Source organism: Rousettus aegyptiacus, unplaced genomic scaffold, assembly GCF_014176215.1.
Source record: "Rousettus aegyptiacus isolate mRouAeg1 unplaced genomic scaffold, mRouAeg1.p scaffold_m13_p_4, whole genome shotgun sequence".
Classification (NCBI taxonomy): Eukaryota; Metazoa; Chordata; class Mammalia; order Chiroptera; family Pteropodidae; genus Rousettus; species Rousettus aegyptiacus.
Window position 1 is genome coordinate 108,841,577 of NW_023416307.1, and position 10,653 is coordinate 108,852,229.

The window sequence follows — 10,653 nt, forward strand, 5'->3', positions numbered from 1 at the left end:
CATAAAAGCAATTCACATGGTAATCAGCTGTAAATATAATAATAGGGTAGTTGGAATTTATGTTTTAAAACACATTCTTGCACAATTACCTCGCCTATTAAATTCATACAGAAAGCTGAGATTGGAAATCAAGATTGATATCACATATCTACTAAGTGGCTGTCTGGGTAGAAAATGAAAATTGTGCTGAAAGTTAAAATTCACAGATGGAATTGACAAAATAGTAAAATTCCAATTGATCCGATTCTCAGTAGCTAGTGCTTTTACAATTTTTCTTGACAAAAACTATGATTTGGAAATTATGAGGCTCTCTTTAAATCATTGATTAACTGTTCTTATTTAAATGCCTCTATTTCAACATAATTCTTAAATTTCAGCTAATTGAATTTTAGAATGTAAGGAACATTTTAAAGAACATGACTTTAAAATTAAGAATTTTACTTAGTCTATAGCCATGCCACCCTGAACAAGGCTGATCCCATCCGATCTCAGAAGCTAAGCAGGTTCGGGCCTGGTTAGTACTTGGATGGGAGACCACCTAGGAAGACCACGTGCCGTAAGGGTAAAAAAAAAAAAAAAAAAACAGATTGTAAGCTGACAAGTTCCTTGCAATCTGTGAGGTCAACCAAGGGTTACCTCACCTAAAAAAAAATAATAAAATAAAATTAAGAATTTTAAGTCAGTTCTTAAACTCATTTTTACTTAGAAATTTAGAACTTGTCTTTTCCCATGACGTAATAAGAGGAATTTTTTTTTTTTGGTAACAGCTTTATTAAAATATAATTCCCATGGCATAAAAGTCATCCTTATAAAGTGTTCAATTCATTGATTTTCAGTATATTAGCAAAGTTGTACAACCATAACCACTATCTAATTCTAAAACATTTTCATTTCCCCATAAAGAAATTGAGCACTGATTAGCAGCCATCCCATTCTCTTCTCACCCCAGTGCCTAGCAATCGCTAATCTACTTTCCATCTCTACAGATTTGCCTATTCTGGACATTTCATATAACTGGAATCATACAATATGTGGCCTTTTGTGACTGGCTTCTTTCACTTAACATAGTGTTTTTCAAGGTTCATCAATGCTATAGAACAGGAAATCTTTGCCTGAGCTTTTAAGGAGCAATGAGGATCTTGATATAGATAAGATGCCGGTCTCCCTGCATCTTCTCTGTCCTGATTTAACAATGCATTCTCCACACCACAGCCAGAATGTTTTCTTACACCTATATCAGTTGCTATCCCTTCCATCTGCCCTCAACAAACCCCAACAGGCCCTATCTAGATGCTCTGAATTACCTTTCCAGCTCCATCAGGCTCTTCTCTTTATTTAGTCCCTGACATGCTCCCTCCAGCCAGAGGCACCTGCCCACACTGTTCCCTCTACCTTCATTCAGCTGCTCTTCTTCTGTCTCTTTTAGTTAATTTCTTAGATTTGTTCTTCAGATCTCAACACAAGTGTCACTTGTTCAAGTTTAGGTCATGTTCCTTAATTACTTTACTTTTCTTTGTAGCATTTATTCAGTCTCTAATTATACTCCCACCAATGTGACTATTTCATTAATTTTTATATCCATATCCTATATCATAAACTTTCAGAGACTAGAGATCATGTCTATGTGGCTCATTTTAAAAAATTCATAGTTCTTGGCCCATAGGAGGTGCTCCCTTTGCCTCAAAGAATTTAAAAAATATTTTAGTGTAGTTTTCATGTTTGGAATGTTTATGAATAGTAGAATACTTTGACTATTGGAAACTCTGTCAACTAGAATATCGAACTGACCTTTGTCTGACCAGGCTGTGTAATAGAGTTCACTGTTCTTTGTTTAATGTTAACTGCACTGGTCAATAACAGTGGGTTAGAACCATGCAGAGAGCAAAGGAAATAAGGAATTAACATAAAAGGCCATCTAAATTTTATATCAAAACAATCTTCTCCCTCTTTTCCTCCCTCTCTCTTTTCCTTCCCTTTCCCTTTCCTTTTGCTCCTTACTCCCTCCCTTCTTCTTCTCTCACAGCTAGAGGTGAACATCTTTTAAATTAAATTATAGAGCTTTTTCTTTTCCAAATGAGAATCAGTTTATATTTGTGATATATATATACACACATAACAACCCTACATTTTTATAGAACAATAAATGACATGATCTCATCTTTTTACAAGGTAATTATATTAGAAAATCTCTTAAAAGTTTTACGTATAGTTGATTTAAATGCCTTTAAAAATATATGATAAACTATGGCAGATTTCCTCTTACAAAGAATAATTGGTATCCCGAGGGACCAAATGAAATGTTATAGGAATTCCTGCCTTATAGGTGTCATAAGAATTCAAACTCTATATTGAGCATCATCCTAAACCAGTGCTTCCAAACTAAGGGTAATTTTATCCCCCCTTCCCCACCAGGGGAGTATCTGGCAATGTTTGGAAACATTTATGTTTGTCACAACTGAGGTTTGGGGAGCTACTGGCATCTAGTGAGTAGAGGCCAGTGATGCTACTAAACAGCCTATCATGCACTGGTCAGCTCCTGTGACAAAGAATTATCCAGCCTAAATTTTAATAATGCCAAGGTTGAGAAAACCTGGTCTATATAAAATTAGTGTTCTGAGATGTTATTTAAATAAAACTAAATGGTTCCTTATTCCTTTGTTAATGAGTAGTTTGTGGAAATTCTTGAATAGTAAAACACGTCTGCCTTTGTTCACTCAATCATCATTTCTTTAGCAGCTACTTCATGACAGAGACTGGGCTAAGCGCTACAAATACATGGTTTAAAATACATAGCATTAATGACTCGTATGCATACGAGTCATTAATACACCTCACCTGAGATTTAAAGAGGCTTTAATGAAGACATAATACAATTGGAATGTATCCTAAAGGTTGATAAAATTTAGGAAGAGGAAGAAAGGACATTTCTGGTAGAGAGACTAGCACAGCAAAGGAAGAGAAGTGTGAACCAGGATCTGCAAAATTTTTGATGTTAGTCGTGTAGCATTGAAAGCAAAGAAAGGCAAGAGATAAGGCTGAAGGGACAGGTAGGGCATGGGATGGAGGTTCTTGTGTGCAGATTGAAGAAGAAGAGGGAAAGGGAAGCAAGGCACAGGTTTTAAGCAGCAGAACAATGTAATCTAATTTGCATTTTATATAAATAACTTTAGCTACCCTGAAAATGATGATTCTAAAGAGTCAAGATTAGATGCAGGGGGACCAATTAGTAAGTTGTTGCAATACTCTAGGTAAGATATAATGAGTGCTTGAACTTAAGCAATGGCAGTTGGCTGGAGAGAAGGACTTGGACAGATATTAATGAGACAGAATCAGCAGGATGGTGATTGGTTGGATTTGAGGGCTAAGGAAGAAGGAATAGGTGGTTCCTAATCCAATGACTGGTGTCTTTATAAAATAAGGAAAATTTGGACATAGACACACAGAGAGGGGAATACCACGTGACAGTAGAGACAGAGATTGGAGTGATGTGTCTACAAGCCACAGAATGTCAAGAATTGCCAGCAAGAGGCGGAAGTTAGAGAGTAGGCAAGGAACAGATTCTCCCTCAGAGCCTCTAAAAAGGAATCAATTCTGTCGACACCTTGATTCAAGACTTCAAGCCTCTGTAAGTCTGTGAGAGAATATATTTTTACTATTTAAGCCACCTAGTTTGAGGTAATTTGTTATAGAAACCCTAGAAAACTAAGGCACATATCCATGGTTAGAAAATTAAAAAAAAAAAGAAAAGGATAGTAATACAGCTAATCACAAATGAAACACCTTGGGTTTTTCATTTCATGAACTATTTTGGAAATCTGGTCAAAATCAGCACATACAGAACTGCCCTTTTCTTTTTAAGCTGCTGTGTATCAGAAATACCAATGTTTGGTTGTGGGGCAAAGAAAGAGAAGGAGAAGGTAAGTAGGAGGAGAGTTAGCCAAGAGTAGCAACCTGGAAAGGGAAAGTTTCAAGAAGACCTGTCATTAACTGGATCTGATGAAAAATAAGAACTGAAAAATATTTTTGTCATTGGTACTGTGGAAGTCTTAGGCAATCAGTGTAAGAACATTTCAGCAGAGCTACAGTAGCAGAAGCTAATATTAAGTAAAAGATCTTTATTGCCTAGGTGCCCATTCTCTGAGATAGGACAAAATAATGGACAGGACAAATAATCATGCAGAATGATATGTAGGTAAGTGTGAGATACAACAGTAGAATTAAGATTGGAAGTCACAAGTTATAAAAGGTGCAAAAGGCAATATTATATTTAACATGGCTTCGGAAGTCAATGTGGGCTCTGTCTGTCTGAAAAGGTGTCAGACCATAAGACTTTTAGACTAGTATATTTCATCTCTCAAAAAGTTGCCTGCTGTTAGGGTCAACAACCATGTTTTATATTTATATAAATACACCCTCCTAACATTGAGTGCTAATTACATTCTGGGTACTGTGTCCGAAGCTTTATCTCATTTAATGCTTACAATCCCCCGTGAGGTAGGTCCTTTCAGTATCTTCATTTTGCAAATCAGGAATTAAGGCCAATAAGTTATTTTTTCTAAGGTCACTCAGAAAGGAGAGGTGCGGAATACAAATGCTGGGCTCACGAAACTCCAGATCCCAGGCTTTAACCACTAGACACCAAAACGTAGGGGGCGGAGGAAGAGAGAGGAGAGGGCATTCCTCCCTTATTGTCTATCAGCGAATTGCTGATAACTATAACCAAATTCTAGCTGAATCATGTCCCCCAAACAGTATCGTCCAACCAGGCTGAACTGATAATGGGAGAATAAGAACACCTTTGGGCCAGGTTCGTTCAGCTACAGGTAAAACAACAGTTAGCAGAGCCTTTCTGGAATATTGTCAAATTTAAATTTGCTTTTTACTATATAATACTATATAACATTCTCGTTGCCTCCAAAAAATTTAAGCCACAAACAGAAGAACTGAGTTTGGTTCTAAGACTCAGTATAGAGGAAAGACCCTTAGCTATGTTAGTCTAAGATATGACCTTGGTGGGAGGTGTTGTGGAGGTCAGAACCTACTGGGGCCTAGAGCAGGGCCCCTGATGCAGTGATCCCCTCTACTCTATAAACCAATCTGCAATGCTTTACAGATACCTGTTTCTCTCTTAAAAATATGTACAATATACATAGTATATAGGTCTGTACACACAGAGATGTATACATATATAATATGTGTATAATTTCAAGCATACACAAAAGTAAAGAGAATAAAATAGTAAATATTTATTTATATCAGAGATGGTATGTGAAATGTTTAACAGATACCAGTCATCAGACAGTCAGAAGGTTAGCCATAAACAAACGAAGGGGCTGTACTGATAAACACAGCTGACTGGCTCATCTTTTCACCCCAACTCCTAAAAAAAATTCTTCTAGTCACAGTAATAGAAGAGCACACTTTGAGATTGAGCTAGTATTTTTATAAGCAACATCTTTATAAAAAATTTGTTAAGTAAATTTTTATAAAATTTCTTTACTGTCCCTGGTCTATTATTAGAATTCAATAAATGTTATTCATTTATGTTTCTAATGAGACATGGAATAAACAATTCACATACTAGTTTTAAGCTACATAGAAGCGTGGGGTTCTGTCTACACAGGGCAATTTCTATTTATTTCATTGTCTCACTCAAAATATTCCTAACCTGCTCCTGGATTTTATGTCTTCTAAGGGCCAGAAATAGGGTAAATAAGAGAAAGAGTTAAGAAGAAGGTAAGAAATGATAAGCCAGTGTTTTTGTTGCGCATAGTCATTGGGGTCCACCTTTTATAGTAATTCCCTGTGTTGGCAAGTTAGAAGTGGTTTGACTGGAAATCTCCACTTCAGCAGAAAAAATGTGTTTACTGCTAATTTTGCTGGTAGAATACTTATATGGGAAAACAACTCCCAAGTTAAGGAGGGTGTCCCTGTCCCTCATTATATATATGTATTAATTCATTTTTCCAATTCTTGTGCATCCCAGATATGGCCATAATACAAAGAATACTTCTCTCTGGATCCATGAACCCTATCATAAAATAGTAGTGGCAAGAGTGTTTGATAAATCTGAGAGATAATGAAACCTGACTTACCTACCTCATAGGTTTTTTGGAAGGATAAAATGAAATAATGGATGTGAGTGTGTTTTTAAAAAGCAAAAAATGCTATAAAAGTCAAGGCAGATTTTTTTCTGGCTTGGTTGTAAAATTTTCTATTATAGTCATCATTTTCCAGCTCTTTTTCATATACACATGAAAAAAGTATTCACATTCCTTTGCTTTGTCCTCAAAAATTAGGAATTTTTTTTCTGTTCCTTTATGAAGATAGTATCACTTAGATTTACATAAAATTCTTAGTTTCTCATTTATTGTTTTTACACTGTTCAAGGTGAGTTTCAGAAAAATACATAGTTCATTCTCTAAGGCCTAGTAATCTTTGACCAAATCTAAGCAACACAAATGAAAGAATTTCTTTGGGAGTAACATCTCCAGTCCAGTTTGAACATCTATGGATCAAACGGTTGATAAATAACACTGTGCTATACCAACGTGTTATGTCACCCACATGGATAATAACATACAAACTGTTAATTTATAGATGTCTTTTTTTTTTCCTTTAATAGAAGCTGTAACCATTTCAGACTCCCCATTCAAATGTATTTTGTTAGTCTTTCTTCTAAGGTATTATTAATTTTTTTAGCCTAGTCAGTAATTTCTTCAACTCCAATAGCTGTCATTTATAAAAGGAGAAATTGGAGAAATAATGTAATAATATATATTTGAATGGTTTTTATTTTCTAACAATGTGTAGCTTTTTATAAATAAAACCAAAGACATGAAACTAGAAATAAAATGAAAATGTGAGCTGTATATATTTGTCTCTGAATGCTAGTTGAGTAAGGAATGAGTCCCCAGATGAAAGCAGTGTGAGTCATTTCAAATCTAACAACTTCTTATTATCATAAAATTGCATTGATGTATTTGTAAAACTCCATGAAGAATTCTACAAGGAACTTTTGATCTTGGCAGGATCCAGGGGTAGAGATGTGGAATGAAGAGGGAATATTTGTGTTTTTTATCCAGTGGATTTTGCAATATAGTCACATTTAATTTGTTAATAAAAGAGGTATCAGATTTTTAGACTAAAGTAATAAGAATGAGATTTGAAGAGAAAAATAATTACATTTCCCTGCATGGAATGTTAGAATAAAAGAGACTTAGCATCTAGTTTAGGTATAGATCTTTCTATATCACATTTACATTGCTAATTAGTCCCTGCATTCCTTTCTGCCAAACCTTTAGATGACCTCAAAATCCTTCGCAACACAGACCTCCAGGCAGCCATTACTAGACGATTAGAGGTTTCACATGAGTGAAATCTTTATCAATACCCCTACAGAGAATTTCAAATAATCATCTTTAATTTTCTTCAAAAATATATTACAAATATTTCTCGTGCACTGTTATATCCAGACATCGGGTATATACACCAATAAAGAGATCTCAATCTCTCCCTCAAAGAGCTTATAGTGATTATAATACAGTGTACTAAGAGCCAAGATAGAGGTCTACATAGGTTACATACAGGAGGGCCTCATAACACAACCTAGTATTAGACTTGATATTTTTCTTAAGAGATGATGCCTGCCTTTATCTCATCTCAGATTCCTTTGTGCTCTTGAAAGTTATTGAGGATTCTTCAAAAAGTGTAACATAGAATTACTGTATGATTTAGCAATTCCATTTCCAGATATAGACTCAAAAGAACTGAGAGTACAGTCTCAAACAGATACCTGTACACCAAGTTCATTGCAACATTATACGTGAAAATTTTCAACAGATGAATGGATAAACAAAATGTGGTATGTATATGCATGTAATAGAGTATTATTCAGTCTGAAAAAGGAATGAGATTCTGGTACATGCAACAACAGGAATGAACTGTGAAAACATTATGCTAAGTGAAAGAAGCCAGATACAGAAGGACGAATATTGTATGATTCTATTTATATTGTGTACCTAGAATAGGCAATTCATAAAAGCAGAAAGTAGAATAGAGGTTCCCAGGAGCTGGAGGGTGGAGAGGAATAGAGAATTATTGTTTAATGGATACAGAGTTTCAGGTTGGGAGGATGAAAAAGTTCTTGAAATGGATAGTGGTGATGGTTGCACAAATTTTTGAATATACTTGTTGCCACTGACTTATACACCTAAAAATGATTAAAAGTGTAAATGTTATATGAGTTATATCTATCTCTATTTACTGATTTTAAAATTAAAATAGAAAAAATTTAAAATATTTATTAGTATTTTAAAAATAAAATAGTAAACCCATTGCATGTTAAATAAATAACATTTTTGGTAAAAATAATTATATTTTCCAAAACAAAAAAACAGTGACAAGAGTCGTATTGCTATATATTTTGACAAATATCTTTAATGTCTTATGATTAATAGAAAATAACCGGATTCTCATATCTGTTTCTATATTCAGTTTATTATGATATGTTGTTTTTGTCAAAATATGAGAAGAAAATCCAGCTTCACAAACATAAATAGTTAGAAAAGAGAGATATATTTTAAGAGCCTGTTCAGATAGTTTTGGGTGTACTTTTTTGAAATTATATCAAAACCAGACAAGTGGTAGTATTTAAAGGTTTGTTGCTGGGGAAGCGAGGAGGTAGATAGGGTAAAAGGGGTTACATATGAGGTGACTGAAAGAACTCTAACTATGGGCAGTGAACACACAATGCAACATATATATGCCTTACTGCTAAAATGTATACCTGAAACTTACTGGACTTCATTAACTAATGTCACCGTAATAAAAAATAAATAAAATTAAAAATAAATTTTAAAAAATTGTTAACGATTAATACTGACAAAATTCCTGAAGACCCTTTTGTAGCCAAAAGTATATTAAATGAATACATTGTTTATGCAATTTTACTGTTTAAATCATATCCTTGTTAAGAGGCATGATTGTAATTTGCTCTATAATATATATATTATGTTGCGCTAAATATTAAACAAAAACAAAAAACAAAAAACGACAAAGAAAATAAAGATTCGTTGCAATATGGAACTTAAAATTATGTTAATAAACTTTCATAAGTTGTTAAATTACACTTCATTGATCTTGTACTTTGGAAGGATTTTATACTTACATATAATCTTGTAACACCATGTTTTGGGTATTTGGGAAACGGTTAATCATTGACTTCTGCGGATCTTCCAAATGTTGACAAGTTTCACTACATAATACATTTAAAAATCACATACATTACTACTACCACAAGTCTCATCAGAAAAGTTCTGGAAGCTGTTAGTCTCACAGGGAGGACACAGCATTCTATGTTTTCTAACTTTCTACATTTTCACTTGAAAATTAACTTTTATTATTGGCAACAAATACTGTCAGTTGTTTTGAGGAGAAAGGTGCACTTAGTTCATTCTTGAGAAATGTTTTGACAAAATGTCTGCTAAACACCTAAGTCTAAATAACCATAGATTGTTCCTTGAGAAAAGCACCTAGTTCAGCCTGCAACTCAAACTACTACAGAAATGCTCCTCAGCCCAGATGTAGCCATTGAACTTGGTTATGCAGCTTAAATACTTGATGCATATTTCTCATTTTGTCACACAGCACATTACAAAGACTTGTATTCAAGAACTGAAATTTTATAAAACTAATCATTTATATTTTTTTCAGTGAAGACATTCTTAAGTGAAACTGGCTTGGAAAAAAAAAACTAATTGCATAGTAGTGAAGAATACAACAATTTCTACTACAGCTCGATGCCACTGCCTTGATTCATGCTATGGCACCAACAGTTTTTCCACATATGTTTTTACATCATTAGTGCAAATGTCAATACAATGAAGAAAATAAATAACATTTTAATATTATAATGAAAATTCTTTTGACCTTATAGATTGCCAGAAGTCAGCAGATTTTCAGAGCCACTATTCTAGGAAAGGAAGAAATAGAGTAACACCCTAAAGAGGGCAGATAAAATAAATCCATAAAATTGTTTGCAACTTAGTCTTTTGATTAAATAATTAAGTGTCTACTATGTTCTAGGTACTACTGAGGCTTTGGGTGCACAGCGATGAACAAAATTGGTCATCTCTTTTCTCATGGAGATTTTATTTAGGCAGGGGATTAGGTAGGGTGAGGGTTGAGACCAAAGAAGAAAATATACTAATTATTTCATTGTATGCATATATTATAATTTATTTATTCATTTATCTATTAAGAGACATTTAGGTTATTTCCATTTTTTTAGCTATGAAGAATAAACATGAATTTTTGTGCGCAAGTCTCTTTTTGGACATATGTTTTCATTTCTCCTGAGTAAATAGCTAGCTGTGCAATTGCTTGGTAGTTAAGCATTTCTCAGCGGGGGGTGATTTTGGCGTTGTCTAGGGACTTTTTTTTTTTTTATGACTATGGAGGTACTTCCGGCATCTAGTGAGATGCCAGGAGTACTGCTAAACATCCTATAATGCACAGAACAGTCTTTACAGCAAAGAACCTTTGGGGCCAAAATGTCAATAGCATTGAGGTTGAGAAAACTTGGATTAGATATGTGTCAATTTTAAGGCAACTTCTAAACTGTTCTCTAATGGAACTGTACTATTTTGCATT

At 34.2% G+C, this 10,653-nt stretch overlaps 1 pseudogene; it reads left to right on the forward strand.

Annotated features, from left to right (window-relative positions):
- The first annotated feature begins 444 nt into the window (after nucleotides 1–444).
- On the forward strand, nucleotides 445–563 carry LOC118601839 (annotated as a pseudogene).
- The last annotated feature ends 10,090 nt before the right edge of the window (nucleotides 564–10,653 follow it).